Genomic DNA, 26,461 nt, shown 5'->3' with positions numbered 1-26,461 from the left:
AGGACTTAGATGTAACATTTGAATGTGCATACTATACACTGAATTATGGCTAAAAGATCATGGCTGGTGTTCAAAGATACACATTACATCGAAAGGACAAGCAGGAAGGCAGAGAGCGCTGCGTTGCTCTGTTGGTAAAAAAATAATTGATATCATTAGAAAGAGGCAATATTATGTAGGCAAGTGTTGAAATATTGTGGATATAACTAAGGAACTACAAGGGTAAAAAAACCCTGATGGGATATGTATACAGACCACCAAACAGTAGTAAGGATGTCTACAAATTAAACGGGAGATAGAAAATGCATGCCAAAAGGACAATGTTACAATAGTCATGGGGAATTTCAATTAGCAGGTAGATTGGGAAAATCAGGTTGGTGCTGGATTCCAGGAGTGGAATTTCTAGAGTGGCCGCAAGATGGCTTCTTAGAGGATCTCTGGGTGACGCTACTAGGAGACGTGCTATTCTGAATTGGGTGTTGCGCAATCAACGGGAATTGATTAGAAGGTTAAGGTAAAAGAACCCTCAGGGGTGATGATCATAATAAAAATCGAAATCACCCTGGACTTTGAGAAGGAGAAGCTAAATTCAGATGTAGCAGTATTACAGTGGAGTGAAGGGAATTACAGAGGCGTGAGGGGGTAGTCGGTCAAAACTGATTGGAAAGAAACAAAACCGTGTTGCTTATATATCTTTCTCTCTCCCCTTATATGTTTCTCTCCAAAGATGTTCAACGAACCGCTGGGAGTTTCTAGCATCTTTCCGTTTCACTCACGATTCTTCTTATTCTTATGTACCTTGCGGATGCTTAAGCTAACCAAGGGAATCTGAGACCTGAATCGTGCACGGTGTTCCTATTGTACTATAACCAAGAGATGCAAGCCCTAGAATTACGTACAGAATCCCTAATATGGTATACGGAAGCGAGAACTGCAGTCAATGCGTTAAACTTCGACTCATTTTTTTCTGTATTGTGGTTATTTTCTTCTGACCGTGAATCCGAAGGCAACATCAGACTTAGCGCATACGATGAGTGACTCTGAACGTTACAGCAAGTTTGAGAAGGGTAAGTACATCTTAATATGCGCCTTAAGAATGTCCCGTAGCCCACAAAGGCCTTTCAAGATATGGCGTAACCCTGGATTGGGTTTTAGGGAGGGCGAATCTCTCCGAACCTGGATTTAGGGAGGATAAGTTTCCAGGAAGCGGGCTTGGCGATAGCAAGTTTCAATGAACCAGCTTTTGGGGAGATTGGAATTCCAATGGGGAATTTTTCTAACAGGACTCTGAGGATAGTGAATGATTCTGAGCCAAAATCTGGGGAAAACTTGTTTCTTTCAAGCTATCTTTGAAATGTCCAGAAAGGAATCTTTATAATCCGTTATTAAATGCCCCATGGCGGTAATAGACAATATGAGAGCATATCCGTTTTAAATAAGTGGAAGAATATCAGATGTAGTTTTTTTAAAGATGTGGTCTGTGCTTGGAACACACAGCTGGGGGTGGTGGTAGAGTCTGCTACAACAGGAGCACTTAAGGGACTCATCTATAAATACATGGACGTAAGAAAAAAAAAGGATGGTTATATGCTATCCAAGTGGAATTGATTGTGGATTATGTTGATACGGGCACGCACAACATCGTTGGCCGAAGGGCCTTGTCTGTTAATGTTCTATGTTTGTATATTGCTCTACACTCGGAATGCTGTTTGCAAGCTAACAACATAAGGCTGCTTACAAAATTAGCAGCCCATGTTATTACAGGAAATTTACTGGTATGGTTAGAGCATTGGCTGATTGGTAGGAGGCAACGAGTGAGAATAAAAGGATCGTTTTCTGGTTTGCAGATGATACGAAGTTTGGTGGAGGGGCTGGTAGTAGTGAGGAAACAGGAAGGCTGCAGAAGTATTTAGACAGATTAGGAGAATGGGTAAGAACGTGGCAAATGAAATACAATGCTGGAAAAAGTGCGCTTTGGTAGAAGAAATAAACGTACAGACTATTTTCTAAATAGGGAGAAAATCCAAAAATCTGAGATGAAAAGGCACTTGAGAGTCCTTGGAACATCCTAAAAGTTAATCTGCAGGTAGTGTCGGTGGTGGGGAAGGCAAGCATTCTAGAATACATGAGCAGGGATGTGATGCTGAGGTTTTATAAGGCACTGGTGCCGTCTCACCTTGAGCATTATGAATAGTTTTGGGCTCTTCATCTAAAAACGATGTGGGGTCATTGGAGAGGGTTCAGAAGAGGTACAGAATTTCGGAAATGAAAGGGTTATGATACGAGGAACGTTTGATGGCTCTGGGTCTGTACTCGCTGGAATTTAGAAGGACAGAATCAGAATCAGGTTTATTATCACCGGCATGCGACGTGAAATTTGTTAACTTAGCAGCAACAGTTCAATGCAATAGATAATCTAGCAGAAAGAGAGAGAAAAAATAATAAATAAAATAACATAATAATAAATACATAAGTTGATCAATTAAGTATATTGAATAGATCTTAAAAACTGTACAAAAACAGAAATATTGTATATTAAGAAGAGAGATAATGTCCAAAACTTCAATGTCCATTTAGGAATCAGATGGCAGAGGGGAAGAAGCTGTTCCTGAATAGCTGAGTGTGTGCCTTCAGGCTTCTGTACCTCCTACCCGATGGTAACAGTGAGAAAAGGGCTGCCCTGGGTGCTGGAGGTCCTTAATAATGGACACTGTCTTTTTGAGAAACCTTGCGAACGTTGGAAGGCCTAGGCAGTGTAGGTGTGGAAAAGATGGTTGGGGAGTATAGGGCGAGAGCGCACAGCCTCAGGATCGAGGAGCATCAATTTAAAACAGAAGTGTGGAGAAATTTCTTTAGCTAGAGCGTGGTGAATTTGTCGATTTATTACGACAGGCTGCTGCGAAGGCCAGGTCACTGGGTGCATTTAAGGCAGAGACTGATAGGTTCTTGATTGGGCACAGCATCAAATGTCACGGTGAGAAGGCCTGGGAATGAAGTAGAGGAAGCAAAAAAAAAAAATGATCAGCCATGATTGAATAGCGGAGCAGACTTGGTGGACCACATGACCTAATTCAGCTCCTATGTATTATGGTCCTAAAATTCAATCATCCGATTTAGGAAATTGCTTCCTGCAGAGGTGAATCGTGCGTGCATTTTCGCGAGATTTTAGAAACGCAGAGGGAACCACTTATATCTTCAAGGCATCGAAGGATGTGGATATAATGCGGGTAAATGGGAACTGTATCAATGGGTGCCACGGGTGACATTCATATGCAAGACTCTATTGGCTGTATCCGTGTTCTACGACTCTAAAACATTATTTATGGTTATAGGATATGCTGGAGGAAACATAACAATCATTCAGTCGCCGTTGCCGAAGCAGAGATGGTGCAGATCATGTCTATTTTCAGCCATGCTGCAAATAATTCAGGGATCAATGCAATCGGAGCGATCAGATGGCACAACGACGTGGAAACACATTCCGTTTCCGATAACTGCACCTGGTATAACGGCCGCTTTCGGTAACACAATTCATCTGAAATTCCAAGAGCATCTCTCGAGATCACCGACTTCAGAATGAAGAATGCAGGACAGTATTAATGTGGATGTTTACACGGATCAAATATACGTTGGAAACGGGACAGCCGGAAGATTACATTGCTTAACATTTATATTCATTATCTGGAGCATCTCTCTCAACAACGCCGCCATCACCCGCTAAAAGAAAGAAAAGCTATTGCAAATATAGGCAAAGAAATTTCGACTATTAATAGCTACGATATATGAGTGAGAATTTAAATATTTTCATAGCGATGATTAGCAAATGAAAGTTGTGTTCGCCACGATCACAGACGATCCGATAAAAATCAAAGAATAAGATCAACGTGATTTCTGGGAATGCACGAATGTCCGGCAAAAAGATTGCTTTATACTAATACAAAATATTAAAGGTACTGAAAGAGGCATTCTGTGGCTGTTGGCCGATAAATATCTGAATAGCACAGATCCGTGTCCCTGAGGTTCAGTTGCTTCTGTTGCACATCAAGGTTCGTTGTAAATTTCGTCCCTGCGCTCTGCCGATTAACCGTTCAGGCACGGAACTCGAGAAGCCAACCATGCTGTTGGTGAAAATAAAGCAATTTTTCCCTATTTCCGTCCAAACTTTTCACTAGTTATTTGAAGTCTACACCCCATAGATTTGGATGCTCTTGGTAAATGCTGTAGGTGCTGTTCTGTGTACTGCATCATGGCCCTTAGTTATTCTCTAAACTCCTGCAGTCTGCCTTTAGGTTTCTCCATTCCAGAGGAAAGAACCTCATTACGAATATATTGCTGACCGTATAACTTCCTCAACGAAGTCCTTCACCTGATGGAGCAAAGTCATCTAATACAGCTGTCCTTTCTGAACCAGCTGTTCAATTTCTCTCTCCTCAGAATGGCGCAAATTCTTCTACGCATTTCTTCCGAATCCTGGTTTTATTTTACGTCCCCCGTACCCGCAAAATCATATTCTAAATTTACAAAATCCTCCGGATTGCACTAACTAATTTACTTAGTATAATGGAGGGAGAAAAAAAGTAGAAAAGAGAGACAATGAAAGAATGTCTAAATCGTGTATAGTATTTCCGCAACCACCCTGAAACTAGACTGGTGCTAGAATTGTGAACCCTGTAGGGTTTTCTCTATTTCTTCATAAATATGACCTAAATATGCAAACCATCTCTCTGCATAAATATGGCCTCATTGCGGCAGTACAGGGGCTAATTGACCGACATGAGTGAATGGGAATGGGAAGTAGAATTAAAATGGGTGGTCAGATCTTCACGTAAGTCCTAAAGCTCAATGCCTCTACCATCGCATCTCAGAGTGCGACCCACGCACTCTGGAAAAAACGTACCCTGACATTTCCCCTACAGTGGATGACCACAATAGACTCGCAGGTGAAGCGTCGCCTCAGCTGGAAGGACGGTTTGGTAATGAGGGAGGAGGTGTACGGGAAGATGTCGCACTTGTTCCACTTGCAAGGACAAGTGTGAGGAGGGATGAATGGAAAAAGGATTTCTTCAACTTCCGGTAATCCCCCTCTCCAACTCCTTCAGCATTCCCCATTTTTCCGTTTTATGTTACAGCTCATTAAACTCATAGTTGCTTTCTCTAACCAAAGGGTTTAGAAACGGGTAGTGTGCTTCGTGCTGTAACCAACGGATTCTGAGACGTATTATGCACAATATGCACATTATGGTGTGCGGAAACTGGGAATGTTGGAAGCAAAGCTAAGATTAGGTTGTGTACGTAACGTCTGTGCTTTGTAGTACAAAGATTGGGCTTAAGACGTCCACGGCAGGATTTAGATTCGGCAGCGAGATTTTGAGAACGGTAAGTGCTCGTTCACCGAACATTGGGGAAATCTAATGGCGTTACGCAGGGTCTTAAGAGATCGTTTGTCGTTGAATCGGGCTTTGAAGAGGGTGAATGTCTCTGAGCCTGGTGTCCGTGAGGCTGACCTTCCTTGAAGCGGGCTCTGAGGATTTTGGGGAGGGTAAATTTCCCAAGCCAAATTTTGGGAGGGAGTTCCAAACCCGGGATTTCGAACACGTGGGTTTCCGACTTCCGGAGAGTCTATGAATCTGATTTTTAGGAAGATTGAGTGGCTCTGAGCCTGGCATATAGTAGGGCGAGTGTGTCTGGCCGGGCTTTGGTGAAGCTGCGTGGGGCTTGAGCGGTGGCTTGGGGAAGACACAAGAGAGGGCAGATGCTGCATTCTAATGAGAAACAAACTACTGGAAGTACTCAGCGGGTCGAGCAGCTCTGTGCGGGGGGTGGGGGGCGCGGATTGTTGATGTTTCGAGACGAGATATCGTATCAGGACTGGCCACGGTGAAATAAGAGCCGGAATAAAGAGGAGAGGCGGCGTGGTAAAGATAAGAGATAGCAGTTGATAGGCGTGGAGAGGCGAAGGAACAGGGACAGATACAGTCAGTCAGTAAAGGAACAAATGTGGATGGGACTCAGAGGCAGATGGGCGATGGGTGGAAACAAGCAAAGAGAACAGATGCGGGGAGGGTGGCAGCGGAGAGGGTGAAAGTGAAGACAGCTGCTGGAAGGTGATTGGCAGGAACACAAAGGCTACCCGTGCTTGAATTTAATGTAGGAAAAGCGATAGTGTGAACCATTGACGGTGGGGATGGGGAAGGTGGGTGGTTGGCAGTTGGAGCAAATAAAATCATATAGATGGGGGACTCCGGTGTATGAAATCTGTGGTTAATATGTGGTATTAACCAGGAGGGCTAAGGGGATAAGAGTCGACTGGGGTGATATACTGCCTCCGGTGCTCCCGATGTGGCCTTTTATATATTGGCGAGACCCGACGCAGACTGGGAAACCGCTTTGCTGAACATCTACGCTCTGTCCGCCAGAGAAAGCAGGATCTCCCAGTGGCCACACATTTTAATTCCACATCCCATTCCCATTCTGACATGTCTATCCACGGCCTCCTCTACTGTAAAGATGAAGCCACACTCAGGTTGGAGGAACAACACCTTATATTCCGTATGGGTAGCCTCCAACCTGATGGCATGAACATTGACTTCTCTAACTTCCGCTAGGCCCCACCTCCCCCTCGTACCCCATCTGCTACTCTTTTTTATGCACACATTCTTTCTCTCACTCTCCTTTTTCTCCCTCTGTCCCTCTGAATATACCTCTTGCCCATCTTCTGGGACACCCCCCCCCGTCTTTCTTCCCGGACCTCCTGTCCCATGATCCTCTCGTATCCCCTTTTGCCTATCACCTGTCCAGCTCTCGGCTCTATCCCTCCCCCTCCTGTCTTCTCCTATCATTTTGCATCTCCCCCTCCCCCTCCAGCTTTCAAATCCCTTACTCACTCTTCTTTCAGTTAGTCCTGACGAAGGGTCTCGGCCTGAAACGTCGACTGCGCCTCTTCCTACAGATGCTGCTTGGCCTGCTGCGTTCACCAGCAACTTTGATGTGTGTTGCTTGAATTTCCAGCATCTGCAGAATTCCTGTTGTTTGCGTTTAAATTCACTACTGCGAAGCCTCTTCCGGTGATGCCTACACCGAAGAAGTTTAGATCCTCTCTTCGACGGGAGTTCAGTGAAACCATCTCTCACTGCTCCCCATCTGTGATTTCTTTGGTTCTTCAACTTTTCGACCACACTTTGACTCAAACTCGCTATCACAGCCATGTATCCTTTCTTGGAACGTGCCTCCGTCGCCAACTTACTCCAGTTGGCTTTAGGATTCGTTTCCAAGCCTCTCAATTTGGACCTTCTGAGGATCCCAGGTACTCACATTTTATTGACTCTGCCTCTCGCCGCTTCTCCCGTCAAGCTCTGAAGGCGACGCTCTCCGCCATGAGGAGGTACTTGGTGTCCCCATCCCAGACTCTTCCACACCTTCGGGACACTTTCTTCGCCGTCTGTAATGGTCCTACCTGCTATTTCATCCTCCGTCGGATTCACCCCTGCAATCGCCGTTTTTTTGACTTTGTCATGTTAGGCAAAGATCGCAAGATCTTACATCTACGGACTCCAGAGCCTGCCGGCCCCGACGCTAGCAGGCATGAACTTTCAATTGCGGCGTCTGCCATTGATCTCGGCGGCTCCAACACCTCAGGGCATATTCAAAACCCGGACTCCAGCAACGACCATGGACACATTCGAAGTGATTACGCAACCACCAACTGCAACTCCAGCCTTGAACACCAGGCCGGGTCTTTATGTGCTGCTGTTGTGACTCCCGTCTCCCCTTCCCCCACCACCATTCCGCAGCCCCGTCTTCCTCAGATCCCACCGTCAGCTCCTGGGCCCTCAGAGGCTCCATCTTCCTCTCACCCCAACCCTCCCCTCTCCATTGACACCCCCAGCCTCCCCCCTCCCTCCTCTGATCCCAGCTCTCATCCGTGCCGGGTCTTTACCATCCCCTCCGACCTTCAACTGTCGGAGGCAGAACGCTCTGTTCTCAGTAAGGGCCTCACGTTTGTCCCCCTTCGCCCACACCTCAGCGAGTTCCGTGTTCGCCACGATGCGGAACTTTTCTTCCGCCGTCTCCGTCTCCGAGCCTACTTCTTCGGCAAGGACTCTTCCACCCCCACCGATGACCCCTTCTCCCGTCTTCAACCCTTCTCTTCTTCATGGACACCCCGCTCTGGTCTTCTGCCTGCTCTGGATCTCTTTATTGCCAACTGCCGACGGGACATCAACCGTCTCGACTTCACCGCACCTTGTCCCCATTCCAACCTCACTCCTTCGGAACGCTCTGCTCTCCACTCCCTCCGCACTAATCCTAACATTATTATTAAACCCGCTGATAAAGGGGGTGCTGTTGTAGTCTGGCGTACTGACACCTTGCCGAGGCACAGCGACAACTCGCGGATACCTCCTCTTATTTACCCCTCGATCGTGACCCCACTAAGGAGCACCAGGCCATTGTCTCCCACACTATCAACGACTTTATCCGCTCAGGGGATCTCCCATCCACTGCTACCAACCTTATAGTTCCCACACCCCGCACTTCCCGTTTCTACCTCCTACCCAAGATCCACAAACCTGCCTGTCCTGGCCGACCTATTGTCTCAGCTTGCTCCTGCCCCACCGAACTCGTTTCTGCATACCTCGACACTGTTTTATCACCCCTTGTTCAATCCCTTCCGACCTATGTTCGTGACACTTCTCACGCTCTTAAACTTTTCGATGATTTTAAGTTCCCTGGCCCCCACCGCTTTATTTTCACCATGGATGTCCAGTCCCTATATACTTCCATCCCCCATCAGGAAGGTCTCAAAGCTCTACGCTTCTTTTTGGATTCCAGACCTAATCAGTTCCCCTCTACCACCACTCTGCTCCGTCTAGCAGAATTAGTCCTTACTCTTAATAATTTCTCCTTTTGCTCCTCCCATTTCCTCCAAACTAAAGGTGTAGCTATGGGCACCCGTATGGGTCCTAGCTATGCCTGCCTTTTTGTTGGGTTTGTGGAACAATCTATGTTCCGTGCCTATTCTGGTATCTGTCCCCCACTTTTCCTTCGCTACATCGACGACTGCATTGGTGCTGCTTCCTGCACGCATGCAGAACTCGTTGACTTTATTAACTTTGCCTCCAACTTTCACCCTGCCCTCAAGTTTACCTGGTCCATTTCCGACACCTCCCTCCCCTTTCTAGATCTTTCTGTCTCTGTCTCTGGAGACAGCTTATCCACTGATGTCTACTATAAGCCTACAGACTCTCACAGCTATCTGGACTATTCCTCTTCTCACCCTGTCTCTTGCAAAAACGCCATCCCCTTCTCGCAATTCCTCCGTCTCCGCCGCATCTGCTCTCAGGATGAGGCTTTTCATTCTAGGACGAGGGAGATGTCTTCATTTTTTAAAGAAAGGGGCTTCCCTTCCTCCACTATCAACTCTGCTCTTAAACGCATCTCCCCCATTTCACGTACATCTGCTCTCACTCCATCCTCCCACCACCCCACTAGGAATAGGGTTCCCCTGGTCCTCACCTACCACCCCACCAGCCTCCGGGTCCAACATATTATTCTCCGTAACTTCCGCCACCTCCAACGGGATCCCACCACTAAGCACATCTTTCCCTCCCCTCCTCTCTCTGCATTCCGCAGGGATCGCTCCCTACACAACTCCCTTGTCCATTCGTCCCCCCCATCCCTCCCCACTGATCTCCCTCCTGGCACTTATCCGTGTAAGCGGAACAAGTGCTACACATGCCCTTACACTTCCTCCCTTACCACCATTCAGGGCCCCAAACAGTCCTTCCAGGTGAGGCATCACTTCACCTGTGAGTCGACTGGGGTGATATACTGCGTCCGGTGCTCCCGATGTGGCCTTTTATATATTGGTGAGACCCGACGCAGACTGGGAGACCGCTTTGCTGAACATCTACGCTCTGTCCGCCAGAGAAAGCAGGATCTCCCAGTGGCCACACATTTTAATTCCACATCCCATTCCCATTCTGACATGTCTATCCACGGCCTCCTCTACTGTAAAGATGAAGCCACACTCAGGTTGGAGGAACAACACCTTATATTCCGTCTGGGTAGCCTCCAACCTGATGGCATGAACATTGACTTCTCTAACTTCCGCTAGGCCCCACCTCCCCCTCGTACCCCATCTGTTACTCTTTTTTATGCAGACATTCTTTCTCTCACTCTCCTTTTTCTCCCTCTGTCCCTCTGAATATACCTCTTGCCCATCCTCTGGGTCACCCCCCCCCCGTCTTTCTTCCCGGACCTCCTGTCCCATGATCCTCTCGTATCCCCTTTTGCCTATCACCTGTCCAGCTCTCGGCTCTATCCCTCCCCCTCCTGTCTTCTCCTATCATTTTGCATCTCCCCCTCCCCCTCCAGCTTTCAAATCCCTTACTCACTCTTCCTTCAGTTAGTCCTGACGAAGGGTCTCGGCCTGAAACGTCGACTGCGCCTCTTCCTACAGATGCTGCTTGGCCTGCTGCGTTCACCAGCAACTTTGATGTGTGTCCCTTCTCCATATGCTTTCCACCGCCGCTCCCTTAATGGTTCCCAGCATCACCGTAATTATTAGATTCCAGCACTTGTAGGAGTCGTTTCCCCGCTCATCGCACCACCCCCCCACCCCCAGCACCTGTCTCTACCTTCAGCCTTCCTTGCCCAACACATCCTCATCTGCTTTTATTATTTTCCCCTTTGACTACTTACTCCTATCATCTATCCGCTACTGTTTTCCAGCTCCAGCAGTGCCCCTGCCCAGATCGTTAAACCTGCCCCTGATCTTTTATCCCTCTTTGGTCCCTATCACATTCTGGCCCCTGTCTCACTACTTCCCCTTTCCTATTTATACTGGCTATCTTACCACTCCAGTCTCAGTCCTGATGTGGGCTTTCGATCCAAAACGTCAGAAATCCTCTCTCCAGGGTGGCTGTTACCCGACCCGCCGACTTCGTCCAGCTTGTGCTTCCGGGAGGATGACTATTTCTGAGCGGAGCACAGAGTTGCTATTCCCTACCGCAAAGCAACCCATTACCCTGCCCCTGTCTAAAGCAGTCCCATCCTTTGTGTCCAATTCGCCTTCAGTGATCCACAGTTCAGTGGACGACTCATGTTAATTGTCCGGTCGCTTCATTGAGTGAAGGAAAATCAAATTCAGTGTAACTCTTCGATGATTCTGCAGCCTGGCTGTTTTTAGAGGGTGGCATTCCTACTGAAATTCCTGTGAAAGTGAAGCATAAGGTACATGGAGTGTAGAAAAATAGAGGGCTAATTTCTAAAGAAGGACATGTTCGGCTCAGCTTTGTGGGCCGAAGGGCCTGTATTGTGCTGTAGGTTTTCTATGTTCTATGTTCTGTATTCTAACCCAATCTTTATCTGGAGTGCACTTGGAGAGGACGTTTTCTATTTGGGTGAGTCTCGGCAGAGGGCACAGCCTCAGAATAGAAGGACATCATTTTAGAACAGAAATGAGGAGAAATTTCTTTAGGACTATAGGACCATAAGATATAAGAGCAGCATTAGGCTATTCGGCCCATCGAGACTAGTCTGCCATTTCACCATAGCTGATCTATGTGCCTCTCAGCCCAATCTTCTACCTTCTTTCCGTATCCCTTCATGCCTGACTAATCAAGAATCTATCAACCTCTACCTTAAACATACCCAATAACTACAAAGGTTCAAAGGTTCATTTATTACCAAAGTATACAACTCTGAAATTCTTTATCTCCAGATAGCCACGAAACGAAGACAGAAAAACACGGCAGCACGACCATCAACCCCAAAACCCTGCATCCCGCACTGAAATATCGAACAAAAACGGAACAGGCACATCGATCCCCAAATCCTCCTCCCGGCAGCTTCCTTCAGTTAGTCCTGACGAAGGGTCTCGGCCTGAAACGTCGACTCTACCTCTTCCTAGAGATGCTGCCTGGCCTGCTGCATTCACCAGCAACTTTGATGTGTGTTGCTTGAACTTCCAGCATCTGCAGAATTCCTGTTGTTTGCGTTTTAAATTATATATACCATCTCTAAGAGTACTTTCCATCGATTTACCCACCACTGACGTCAAACTCACAGGCCGATAATTTCTAGGTTTACTCATCGAACCCTTTTTAAACAATGGAACAACATGAGCAATACACCAATCCTCCTGCTGTCATGGTCTGGTCCGTGAAGTCCGTGTTCCGGTTCACGGTCCGGTCCAGGGTTCTTTGTTCCGGGGTTTCTGGTTTTCCCCCGTTTCTGTTGTGGACACATGATTCTCGTTTTGGGGCTGAGACATAAATACCTCTGCAAACCAGGGATTCCCTGTTGGACTGTCCTGTTCCCCTCCCTGTCTTTCCCCAGCCCTCGCTTGACTCTCTGCCTGGATACCTCGCCTGACTCTCTGCCTGGATACCTCACCTGCACCACTGTCGAGTTCAATCGCAAACAATGCAGAGATGGAACTGTCTGCTGTTCTTTGGTGTTTGTCTCTTCTTGTCCTTGCCTCTGTGGGGTAATTCAGGCCATTCTCCCCTTTCCCCGCGGGGGGATCGGTCTTGTCTTGTGCTCGCCTTCGTGGGGTAAGTCAATCCGTTCTGCCGTTAACCGACGGAAGTTCCTGTCCCACCTCGGTGTGGTGATGAAGTTGAGTCCCGGCTTGTCTAAGTATAAGTCCCGGCTCTATGTCTATTTACTGTCCTGTCACATGATGGTGTCGTGTTGAAGATGAGTCCCGGCTTTTCGAAGGATAAGTCTATGTTAATGTACAGTTCACAGTCTGTCTCCAAGCCTCAAGACCCCAAGCCTGTCTCCAAACCTCAAGCCTTAAGTCCCCAAGCCTGTCTCCAAACCTCAAGCCTCAAGACGCAGCCTCCTGTCCTGCAGTCATGTCATGTCTGGTCCTAGGGCCCGAGCCCAGGCAAGACCCAGGTTCTGGGTCCTTGTCCAGTCTCTGGCTTCGGGTTCAAGCCCTAGTCTGCGTTCTTGTCCCTGCTCGTTGTCTGTATCCTGTCATGTCCCTACTCTAGTCAAGTCCTGTTCCTTGTACTTCAGTGTCTGTGTCTTGCATTTCGGTCCGCTATCAATGCCCCATTGTGACACCGGCACCATCCCCTTTTCTAATGACATTTGAAATATTTCTGTCAGAGCCTCTGCTATTTCCACACTAACTTCCCTCAAAGTCCTCGGCAATATCCTGTTAGGACCCGGAGACTTATCCACCTTTATATTCCTTAAAAGCTCCAGTACTTCCTCTTCTTTAATCATCATAGTTTCCATAACTACCCTACTTGTTTCCCTTACCTTACATAATTCAATATCGTCCTCCTTAGTGAATACGGAAGAAAATAAATTGTTCAAAATCTCCCCCATCTCTCTTGGCTCCACACATAGCCTTCCAATCTGATTTTCTAAGGCACCAATTTTATCCCTCACTATCCTTTTGCTATTAATATAACCGTAGAAACCCTTTCGATTCATTTTTACCTTACTTGCCAAAGCAACATCATATCTTCCTTTAGCTTTTCTAATTTATTTCTTACGATTCTTTTTACATTCTTTATATTCCTCGAGCACCTCATTTACTCCAAGCTGCATATATTTATTGTAGATATCTCACTTTTTCCGAACCAAGTTTCCAGTGTCCCTTGAAAACCATGGCTCTCGCAAACTTTTAACCTTTCCTTTCAACCTAACAGGAACATAAAGATTCTGTACCCTCAAACTTTCACTTTTAAATGACCTCCATTTCTCCATTACATCCTTCCGATAAAACAAATTGTTCCAATCCACTCCTTCTAAATCCTTTCGCATCTCTTCAAAGTTAGCCTTTCTTCAATCAAAAATCTTCACCCTGGGTCCAGTCCTATCCTTTTCCATAATTATATTGAAACTAATGGCATTGTGATCACTGGACCCGAAGTGCTCCCCAGTACATACCTCCGTCACCTGACCCATCTCATTCCCTAACATGAGATCCAATACTGCCCTTTCTCTAGTTGGTACCTTTATGTGTTGCCGCAAAAAACTATCTTGCACACATTTTATAAACTTCAAACCATCCAGCCCTTTTACAGAATGGGTTTCCCAGTCTATGTGTGGAGAATTAAAATCTCCCACAATCACATTCTTGTGCTAGCTACAAATATCTGCTATCTCCTTACACATTTACTCCTCCAATTCTCTCTCCCCATTAGGTGTTCATAATACACCCCTATAAGCGTTACTACACCTTTTCTATTCCTCAATTCCACCCAAATAGCCTCCCTAGACGATTCCTCTAATCTATCCTGCCAAAGCAGTGCTGTAATATTTTCTCTGACAAGCGATGCAACACCTCCCCCTCTTGTCCCTCCGATTCTATCACACCTGAAGCAACGAAATCCAGGAATATCTGGTTGCCAATCACACCCCTCCTGCATCCATGTTTCACTAATAGCTACAACATCATATTTCCAGGTATCAATCCATGCTCTAAGCTCATCCACCTTTCTTACAATGTTCCTAGCATTAAAATAGATGCATTTAAGAAACTCTCCACCTCTTACTCTCTGTTTATCCCTAATGGTGCAAACAACTTGGTTATCTTTGTCTTCCTTCTCCTCTACATCTTCCGTGTGAGTGCTCCCGTTCTCTGTCCCCTGTCTATCCTCCCTCACACACCGTCTACTGGCTTTCTCTATTTGTGAACTAACCTCCTCTCTCCTAGTCTCTTCAATTTGATTCCCACCCCACAACCATTCTAGTTTAAAGCCTCCCCACTAGCCTTCGCAAATCTCCCCGCCATTATATTGGTCCCCCTAGGATTCAAGTGCAACCCGTCCTTTATGTACAGGTCACACCTGCGCCAAAAGAAGTCCCAATGATCCAGGAACTTGAATCCCTGCCCGCTGCTCCAATCCCTCAGCCACACATTTATCCTCCACCTCATTACATTCCTACTCTCACTGTCGCGTGGCACAGGCAGCAATCCCGAGATTACTACCTTTGCGGTCCTTCTTCTCAACTCCCTTCCTAACTCCTTACATTCTCCTTTCAAGACCTCTTCCCTTTTCCTACCTATGTCATTGGTACCTATATATACCACGACCTCTGGCTCCTCACCCTCCCACTTCAGGATATCTTGGACGCGATCAGAAATATCCCGGACCCTGGCACCAGGGAGGCAACCTACCATCCGGGTCTCAAGACTGCGTCCACAGAACTGCCTACCTGACTCCTAACTATCGAGTCCCCCTCTTCCTTTCCCTACCCTTCTGAGCTACAGGGCCGGACTCTGTGCCAGAGGCACGGCCACTGTTGCTTCCCCCAGGTAAGCTGTCCCCCACCAACAGTACTCAAACATGAGTACTTATTGTCAAGGGGCACGGCCACTGGGGTACTCTCGGTTACCTAACACTACCCCTTCCCCCTCCTAACCGTGACTCACTTGTCTGCTTCCCGTGGCCGCGGTGTAACCACCTGCCTGCAGTTCCTCTCTATCAACTCCTCACTCTCCCTGACCAGACGAAGGTCATCGAGCTGCAGCTCCAGTTCCCTAACACTGTCCTTAATAGGAGCTGCAGCTCGGCGCACCTGGCGCAGATGTAGACGTCCGGCAGGCTAGGAGACTCCAGGACCTCCCACATCCGACACCGAGAACAGCAAGCTGCTCTCATACTCATATTTCCACCTTTCCTCAAATAATAGGAAAAATTGAAAACCAGACCTACTTTGCCTCGCCCGTTTCCGCCTAAGCTCGTTGAGCCAAAGCCCTTAAGCCTTCACTCTGCTCCCGGCTCACTCCGCCGCCGGCAAAACTACGCTGCCCGCTGTATACGGCTGTGTTCCTTTTAAATCTTCCGCGCTTCGCTGCCCGACGTCACACGCCTGCGCAGTCCCGCTTCTCTTAACTCTGATGAGAAAAAGAAAAATCAAAATGGCTTCCGCTGCACTCCCGCTCCGATTCTCAGACTTCCTTCTCCGAATTAGCCTCTGTTATCACGTGCCTCCAAGTCGCCCGAAACCTCATCCGTAACAATGGACTCCAACATTTTCCAACCACCGAGGTCAGGCTAACTAGTCTACAATTTCCTTTCTGCTGCCTCCTTCCTTTCTTAAAGGGTGGGGTGACATTTGCAATTTTACAGTCCTCTGGAACCATGCTAATGTTTCTTGAAATATCATTACTATTGCCTCCACAATTTCTACTGGTATCTCTTTCAGAACCTTAGGGTGGAATCCTTCTGATTCGGGTGACTTATTTACCTTGAGGTCTTTCAGCATTTTGAGCACCTTCTCCCTGGTAATAGTAACTGCACTCACTTCTCTTCCCTCAGTCCCTTCAACATCCGGCACACTGCTTGTGCCTTCCACAGTGAAGACTGATAGAAAATACACATTTAGTTCATCAGCCATCTCCTTTTCCGCTGTTATAATTTCTCCTGCCTCATTTTCTGTAAGTCCTACATCCACTCTCATTTCTCTTCTTTTTTTTATATAATTGAGAAAGCTTTCACTATCTACCTTGATACTGTTTGCTAGCTTGCTTTCATGTCTCATCGTTTCTCTCCTAATGATTCTTTTAGTTGCTTTCGTAAACGCTTCTCAAAATTATATCTTCCGTTAATTTTGAATTGTTGATTTGTTGTATGCTCTCTCTTTTGCTTTTACATTAGCTTTGACTTCCCTTGTCAGCCACGGTTGTACTATTTTGCTATTTGAATATCTCACACCTTTCTCATTCTTCCCAGAACCTCAAGCCATTAATGTTCTGCGTTATCTCTGCCAGCATCTCCGCTCTATTTACTTTGGCCAACTCCTCTCTCACACCACTGTAATTTACTTTACTTCACTAAAATGCTGCTATATCAGACTTTACTTTTTCCCTATGGAATTTCAAGTTGAACTCAATCATATTCTGATCACGGCCTCCTAAGGGTTGCTTTACGTTAAACTCCCTAATTACATCCAGTTCATTACATAACACCCAATCCATTATACCTGATCTCCTAGTAGACTCCAGAACAAACTGCTCTAAACAGCTGTCTCTTAGGCATTCAACAAGTCGACTCCCTTGAGGTCCATTACCAACCTGATTTTCCGAATCTACTTGCATGTTAAAATCTCACATGACTATTATAACATTTCCCTTTTGACAAGCTTTTTCTATTTCCCTTTGTAATCTGTAGTCCACATCCCAACTACTGTTTGCAGGCCTGAATATGATTACCATTGGTGTCCTTGCATTTTCTTAACTCTGCCTACAAGGATTCAATATCTTCCGATCCTATGTCACATCTTTCCTGAAGTGTGGAGTGATTTTCCCTTACCGTATTGAGCCTCTTCTCTACGACAGGACGTGTTGACATTGGCCAGGAACATTGATTGCTCTGGGATTGTACTCGCTGGTGTTCAGAAATATGAAGCAGAATCTTATAGAAATCTATAGAATTAGTAAATGTCATTTACAAAAATTGAAAAAGGATGGAGGTCTTGCTTTGCCTAATTTTAGAATGTATTATTGGGTTGTTAATCTGCAATATATGTCTTTTTGGTTATACTGGGTTGATAAGAGTGATCGGCCAATTTGGGTAGACTTGGAACTAAAAGTTGTAAAACAGTTTTATTTAACCTCGTTATTGGGGGCTCCTTTACCTATGCAATTAGGTAAGGTTGTTAATTTAAACCTATATCCTGTGATTAAGTATTCTTTACAAATTTGGCTCCAGTTCCGCAATTTTTTTAATCTTAAAAAATTTAAACTTTGTAGTTTAATTTACCGAAGTTACTTTTTTAAGCCTTCTTTGAGTGATCCAATTTTTTTATTTCGGAAAAATAAAGGTATTAATTCTTTTTTGGATTTATTTAAAGAAGATAGATTGATGTCCTTTGAACAATTAATTGATAAATATTCTCTTTCATACTCACACTTTCTGCAATACCTACAAGTTAGATATTTTTTACAAAAATATTTAAGTAATTTCCCTTACATATTGGAGGCTGACCTGTTAGATACTATTATGAGTATGAATCCTTTGATTAAGGGTTCTATTGGAAGAATTTATAATTTACTATTACAATGGGATAAGCGTCCTTTGTCTAAGATTAAACAGGATTGGGAAAAGGAACTTAATTTGACTTTTATGACGGAGGATTGGATGCGGATATTGAAGTTGGTTAACTCTTCTTCAATTTGTGCTGGCCATTCATTGATTCAATTTAAAATTGTACATCGTTATCATTTGACAAAGGAGAGACTTTCTAAAATCTTTCCTAATGTTGATAGTCATTCTGATAGATGTAAAACTGAGATAGCTACACTGACACATATGTTTTGGTCTTCTTCTGTATTGGAACAGTTCTGGAAGTCGGTTTTTTCAACAATTTCTAAAGCACTTAAAATTAATTTACAACCTAATAAATTAACTGTGCTTTTTGGAATAGTTCCTCAAAATATTCATGGTATTTCTGTATCTGGCCAACATGTTATTGCATTTTTTACATTGATAGCTAGAAGGACCATTTTGTTGAAGTGGAAGGATACATCAGCTCCCACTTTGTCACAATGGTTCTCTCAAGTGATGCTATGTCTTAGTTTGGAGAAAATTAGAAGTCGAACCTTTGAATCTTTACTTGGTTTTGAGAAAAGATGGGGCTCATTTGCTCGTTATTATCATTTGAGTTAATTGATATAATTTTTCCACGATCTAATTGTAAATTATTTTAGTATATTTTCTTTTCTTGCTGGCGCTTTGATGTTTATTTTTAGAAGCTTTTTGTATGACGCATGGCTCGGGGGTTATACACCTAATGGGTTCTTTTTTCTCTCACTTTTCTGCTCAGTAGGTTTTTTTTGTTATCACAAAATTTTGTTTTCAATCTTTAAGATGATGGGGTTTTTTTGAGGCATTATAAGTGTTGTTACTTCGATGTACTCATGTTATTTTTCCTATATGTACAATAAAAAGATTTGAAAAGAGAGAAATCTATTGAACATTGAATAACCCAGATAAAATGGCCGTGGAGAGCATGTTTCTTATAATAGATGAGTCTAGGACAAGACGTCACAGTCTCAGAATAGAAGAACTTCCCTTTTGAACAGATGTGGGAGAATTTCTTTAGCCAGAAGATGGCGAATCTCTGAAATTCATTAGCCAAGTTATCTGTGCCATGTCATTTCATATGCTTAAAGCGGATGTTGCTAGTTTCTTGATTAGTAAGGGCTGGAAAGGTTTTGAGAAAAAAAGCAGCAGAATGAGGTTGCGAGGCATAATATATTAGTCATCATAAAATGCTGGAGCAAACTCAAAGTGCGGAATGGCCTAATTCTGCTCCTTTGTCTCATCGTCTTCTACAGAAATATTCTGCATAGACGTCGGTGACCAGTGGTGTGCCTCAGGGATCTGTCCTGGGAACCCTTACTCTACGTGATTGTTATAAATGACCTCGATGAGGAAGTGGATGGATGGGTTAGTAAGTTTGCTGATGACACAAAGGTTGGGGATGTTGTGGGTAGTGTGGAGGGCTGTTAGAGGTTACAGCGGGACATTAATAGGATGCAAAACTGGGCTGAGAAGTGGCAGATGGAGTTCAATCCAGATAAGTGTGAGGTAGTTCATTTTGGTAGTCAAATATGATGGCAGAATATAGCATTAGTGGTAAGACTCTTGGCAGTGTGCAGGAACCGAGGGATCTTAAGGTCCGAGTCCATAGGACGCTCAAAGCAGCTGAGCAGGTTGACTCTGTGGTTAAGAAAGCGTATGGTGTGTTGGCCTTCATTAATTGTGGAATTGAATTTAGGGGCCGCGAGGTAATGTTGCAGCTATATAGGGCCTTGGTCAGATCCCACTTGGAGTACTGTGCTCAGTTCTGGTTGCCTCACTACAGGAAGTATGTCGAAGCCATAGAAAGGGTGCAGAGGAGATTTACAAGGATGTTGCCTGGATTAGGGAGCGTGCCTTATGAGAACAGGTTGAGTGAACTCGGCCTTTTCTCCTTGGAGCGACGGAGGATGAGAGGTGACCTGATAGATGTGATAAGATGATGAGAGGCATTGATCGTGTGGACCCTGTGCAGGGACAACCCACGGAAGGCTGCTGGAACCAGACAATATTCCTGGCAGAGTGCTTAGAGGATGTGAAAACCAGCTAGCTGATATCCTCACTGACATCTTCAACACCATTGCCTTGGCGAGTAGGGTAAAGGAAAACCCTGAGGCATTCTTCAATTATTTGAAGAAAAAAAGGATGACAGGAGTGAAGGTTGGACCGATTACCGATAAAGGTGGGAAGATGTGCCTGGAGGCTGTGGAAGTGAGCGATGTCCTCAATGAATACTTCTCTTCGGTATTCACCAATGAGAGGGAACTTGATGATGTTGAGGACAATATGAGTGAGGGTGATGTTCTGGAGCATGTTGAAATTAAGGGAGAGGTGGTGTTGGAGTTGTTAAAACAAATTAGGACGGAGAAGACCCGGGGGCCCGAAGGAATATTTCCGGGGCTGCTCCACGAGGCGAGGGAAGAGATTGCTGAGCCTCTGGCTAGGATCTTTATGTCCTCGTTGTCCACGGGAATGGTACCGGAAGACTGGAGGGAGGTGAATGTTGTCCCCTTTTTCAAAAAAGGTAGCAGGGATAGTCCGGGTAATTATAGACCAGTGAGCCTTACGTCTATGGTGGGAAAGCTGTTGGAAAAGATTCTGAGAGATAGGATCTATGAACATTTAGAGAATCGTGGTCTGATCAGGGAAAGACAGCATGGCTTTGTGAAGGGCAGATCGTGTCTAACAAGCCTGACAGAATTCTTTGAGGAGGTGACCAGGCATATAGATGAGGGTAGTGCAGTGGATGTGATCTATATGGATTTTAGTAAGGCATTTGACAAGGCTCCACACGGTAGGCTTATTCAGAAAGTCAGAAGGCATGGGATCCAGGGAAGTTTGGCCAGGTGAATTCAGAATTGGCTTGCCTGCAGAAGGCAGAGGGTGGTGGTGGAGGGAGTACATTCAGATTGGAGGATTGTGACTAGTGGTGTCCTACAAGGATCTGTTCTGGGACCTCTACTTTTCGTGATTTTTATTAACGACCTGGATGTGGGGGTAGAAGGGTGGGCAGGTTTGCAGACGACACAAAAGTTGGTGGTGTTGTAGATAGTGTAGAGGATTGTCGAGGATTGCTGAGAGACATTGATAGGATGCAGAAGTGGGCTGAGAAGTGGCAGATGGAGTTCAACCCGGAGAAGTGTGAGGTGGTACACTTTGGAAGGACAAACTCCAAGGCAGAGTACAAAGTAAATGGCAGGATACTTGGCAGCGTGGAGGAGCAAAGGGATCTGTGGGTACATGTCCACAGATCCCTGAAAGTTGCCTTACAGGTAGATAGGGTAGTTAAGAAAGCTTATGGGGTATTACCTTTCATCAGTCGAGGGATCGATTTTAGGAGTCGCAATGTAGTGATGCAGCTCTATAAACCTCTGGTTAGAGCACACTTGGAGTACTCTGTCCAGTTCTGGTCGCCTCACTATAGGAAGGATGTGGAATCGTTGGAAAGGGTACAGAGGAGATTTACCAAGATGCTGCCTGGTTCAGAGTGTATGGATTATGATGAGAGATTAAGGGAGCTAGGGCTTTACTCTTTGGAGAGAAGGAGGATAAGAGGAGACATGATAGAGGTGTACAAGATATCAAGAGGAATAGATAGAGTGGATAGCCAACGCCTCTTCCCCAGGGCACCACTGCTCAATACAAGAGGACATGGCTTTAAGTTAAGTGGTAGGATGTTCAAGGTGGTTATTAGAGGAAGGTTTTTTACTCAGAGAGTGGTTGGTGCGTGGAATACACTGCCTGAGTCAGTGGTGGAGGCAGATACATTAGTGAAGTTTAAGAAACTATTAGACAGGTATATGGAGGAATTTAAGTTGGGGGGTTATATGGGAGGCAGGGTTTGAGGGTCGGCACAACATTGTGGGCCGAAGGGCCTGTAATGTGCTGTAATATTCTATGTTCTATGTTCTATCTCCCTAAGCAGCGTCCTCATTGCTACGTGCTTCAAGGCCGCCACCATCTTCCCCGTGCCGAAGAAGTCTTCAGTGTCCTGCCTCAACGATTACTGTCCCGTCTCACTCATATCCATCATCATGAAGTGTTTGGAGAGGCTGGTCATGAGGTACATCAAGACCCTGCTGCTCCCCTCAGTGGACCCCCTGTAGTCCGCGTACCGGCCCAACCGTTCAACAGACGACGCTATTTGCCATCACTCTCCACCTGGCCCTAACCCACCTGGACAAAAAAGACACGAACTTTCGAATGCTGTTCATAAACTTCAGTTCAGCATTCAACACAATCATTCCTCAGAAACTGAGTGGAAAGCTGAGCCTACTGGTCCTGAGCACCTCCCTCTGCCACTGAATTTAGACTTTCTGTCTGGGAGACCTCAGTCAGTCCGGATTGGACGCAGCATATTCAACACTATCACAGTGAGCACGGGGGCCCCCCAGGGCTGTGTGCTCAGTCCACTGCTGTTCACTGTGCTGACCCACGACTGTGCTGCAAAACACAGCTGGAACCACATCATCAAGTTCGCCGATGACACTACCATGGTGGGTCTCGTCAGCAAGAACGATGTATCAGCATACAGAGAGGAGGTGCAGCGGCTAACAGACTGGTGCAGAGCCAACAACCTGTCTCTGAATGTGAACAAAACAAAAGAGATGGTTTTTGACTTCAGGAGGACACAGAACGACCACTCTTCGCTGAACATCGACAACTCCTCTGTAGAGATCGTTAAGAGCACCAAATTTCATGGTGTTCACCTGGCGGCGAATCTCACCTGGTCCCTCAACACCAGCTCCATAGCAAAGAAAGCCCAGCAGCGTCTCTACTTTCTGGGAAGGCTGAGAAAAGTCCATCTCCCACCCCCCATCCTCACCACATTCAACAGAGGTTGTATTGAGAGCATCCTGAGTGGTTGCATTACTGCCTGGTTCGGAAATTGCCCCATCTCGGATCGCAAGACCCTGCAGCAGACAGTGAAGTCAGCTGAGAAGATTATCGGGGTCTCTCTTCCCGTCACTAGAGACATTTACACCACATGCTCTATCTGTAAAGCAAACATCGTTATGAAGGACCCCACGCACCCCTCATGCAAACACTTCTCCCTCCTGCCATCTGGCAAAAGTCACCGAAGTTTCTTCCCCCAAGCCATCAGTTCCTCAATACCCAGAGCCCGGACTGACACCAACGTACTGCCCTCTACTGTACCTATTGTCTTGTTTATTATTTATTGTAATGCCTGCATTGTTTTGTTCACTTTATGCAGTCTTGGGTAGGTCTGTAGCCTAGTGTAGTTCTTGTGTTGTTTTACGTAGTTCAGTGTAGTTTTATTTTGTTCATGTAGCACCATGGTCCTGAAAAAAACGTTGTCTCGTTTTTACTGTGTACTGTAACAGCAGTTATGGTCGAAATGACAATAAAAGGTGACTTGACTTGACTTGGATAGGCAGAGGCTTTTCCCCTGCGCTGAAATGGTTGCCACAAGAGGACACAGGTTTAAGGTGCTGGGGAGAAGGTTCAGAGGAAATGTCAGGGGTAAGTTTTTTTACGCACAGCGTGGTGAGTGCGTGGAATGGGCTGCCGGCAACGGTGACGGAGGCGGATACGACAGTGTCTTTTAAGAGACTTTTGGATAGGTACATGTAGCTTAGAAAACTAGTGGGCTATGGGTACGCCTAGTAATCTCTAAGGTAGGGTGTCAAAACACAACTAATCATTGAGTCGGTGTCTGTGGCATCAGGCACTGCTGATAGGAATCTGCTGCACCTGTTCCCCAACAATAGAATGTTAAATCTAAAATAACACCAGTTTCGGAATACATAGTGATCTCTGTACTGCCTCTAGTCAGTTTATATTTTAGGAACCGCAACAGAGCGAGAGATAGAAATTAATATATAAATGGTCTCACTTTGAGCAAAACGCAGGGAAGTGAGAGTTCAGGATCTTCAACGCTAACTGGACCAGTGCCTGCTCATTTCGCAAACATACTTCTGTAAATCATCAGTTTTGCGCAAGTTCCATGAGGAACTTTTCATGGAATAAAATGAGTCATGCTGAGCTGATTTTCCTTCACAAAATTGCTGTACTCTCTAGTTCCTGAGAACTGGGACATGTACTGATTCCTTGGGGAGATGTTTGCTTACTGAGATTACGACTGAACAATTAGGATTATCATGGAACTACGAAAATGAGAAAAGTGGGGTCCTTAAGTTGCACGCAAGATGTGAAGAAAATAATGTTCCATGCTGCATGCCACAAGCAAGAATTTCAATTTCAATTCCCCCTTTTCTTTCCGATAATACAATGCTGACGTGGTAAGTTTTATTCTGGGTTTCCTCCTTTCAGGATTTCTTTGTGTGTGCGTGTTTGCATCATCGAAGAGAGGTCACAGACACCTGATTGTTAAAGTAAGTGGTCTTCTGTTTTCCACATTTACTTAAAGAGAAGCAGCGAACGAATTCCCTGTAATATACTATATCTATAGGCTATTATTTTTCTCTATTATGTACCTGGCTTCTACCCTCGTCCTTTCCAGTCCTGATGAAGGGTCTTGGCCTGAACGGTCACTAGAACCTGCCTGACTTGCTGAATTCCTCTAGCATTTTGTGTGTGCAGCTGCTAAACTTAGTTGAAAAAGTATTGAAGGAAACCTTTTTGAAAAGTGGAGGTCAAATTCACTAGAACATAAAAGGAAAAATATGAGCGAAATTATTGCAGCCAGTGCGATATGTTGTTGGACTCAGGTCCAAACCATAGCTAGAAAGGATTAACGTACTTAGGAAGGGGCAGAAGGTACTTCTTGAGGATCTTAATTGCAAAAGTTGTTTTTTTTTGTGACGATGTAAGAGTAGATTTCAAGTGCAGTATATTTGACGTTGCACATATGATTTTAACAATGCTCTTCACAAACTTTCCAACGAAGGCCATTGATAAATAAAGCTCAAAGTCCAAATTTCAAAGTGGATTTTTTTTTCATTGTTAATGCACATATATGTCACCACGTACAACATTGCGGTGACTTTCTTGGGGACATAATCAATAAATCCATAATAAAATGCTAATAATAATAGACTGAATGAAAGACTTGGCCGTTTAACCAGTGTGCAAAAGGCACCAAACTGTTGTCAAAACAAATACAAAAAGGAAGAAGTAATAATAACACATAAATAAGCAATGAATATGGAGAATATTTGATGAGGAATCCTTGAAAGTGAGTCCATAAATTATGGGAAAATTTCAGTGATGGGGCAAGTAAAGTGAAGTGAAGTTACCCGTTTTGGTTTAAGAGCTTCATGTAAAACTGTTCCTGAAACTGGTGGCCTGGGTCCTGAAGCTCCCTATCTTCTTCCCGATGGCAGCAACGATAAAAGCGCATGTCCTGGGTAGTGTGTGTGTGTGTGTGTGTGTGTGTGTGTGTGTGTGTGTGTGTGCGTGTGCGCGCGCGCGCGCATGTGTGTTTGTGTGTGTGTATGGCGGGGGGGGGGGGGGTGTTCTGGGAGGGATGTCCTTGATGATGTATGTATTCCTGCGACAATGCTTCATATAGATGTGTTCAACTAGATTTTTCGATCATTGGTATCGCTTCTGGGGAAGGTGGGACCTGTATAGATAGGATATGTTGCACCTGAACTCGAGGGGGAGCAATATCCTTGCAGGCAGGTTTGCCAGCATTGTTCGGGAGGGTTTAAAATAACTTGCAAGGGGGGTGGGACCCAGAGCGATAGAGCAGTGAAAGTTTAAGAGACTACTAGACAGATATATGGAGGAAGTTAAGAGAGTACTAGAGAGGTATATGGGGGGTTATATGGGAGGCAGGGTTTGAGGATCGGCTCAACATTGCGGACCGAAGGGCCTGTAATGTGCTGTACTATATTATGTTAAATGTTCAGTGGTGGGGAGATATTTACTCGTGGTGGACCGGATCGTATCCTCTACTTTTTTCAGGATTTTCTATTCAAGGGCATTGGCGTTTCAAACCAGGTTGTGATACGGCTGGTCAGTATTCTCTCCAATACACGTCTATAGATGTCCGTCTAAATTTTAGATGGCACGCCGAATCGTTGAAAACTCATCAGGAAGTAGAGGTGCTAGCATGCGTCCTTCTTAATTACACTTAAGTGCTGGGCGCATGACAGGTCCCCTGAAATGATAACACCGAGGAATTTAAAGTTGCTGACCCTCTCCACCTCTCATCCTCCAATGAGGAATAGAGCATTGACCTCGGGTTTTCTTCTTCTGAAGTCAGTAATCAGTTCCTTGGTCTTCCTGTCATTAGGTAAGAGGTATTTGTTAGGGCACCACTCAAGCAAATTTTCAATCCGGTCAAGATGGCACTCGAGAACAGGGATTCTTCGGGCGACATCTTGCAAAACCCAGCCAATTTTCTGTGTTTTCTTTCTTATCGACGATTGGTGGGTGGATGATATGTTACTTTTGTGCAAGGGAGGAGTTGGAGA

This window comes from Mobula hypostoma, chromosome 5 (genome assembly GCF_963921235.1).
Source record: "Mobula hypostoma chromosome 5, sMobHyp1.1, whole genome shotgun sequence".
Lineage (NCBI taxonomy): Eukaryota > Metazoa > Chordata > Chondrichthyes > Myliobatiformes > Myliobatidae > Mobula > Mobula hypostoma.
This window is presented reverse-complemented; position numbering follows the sequence as displayed.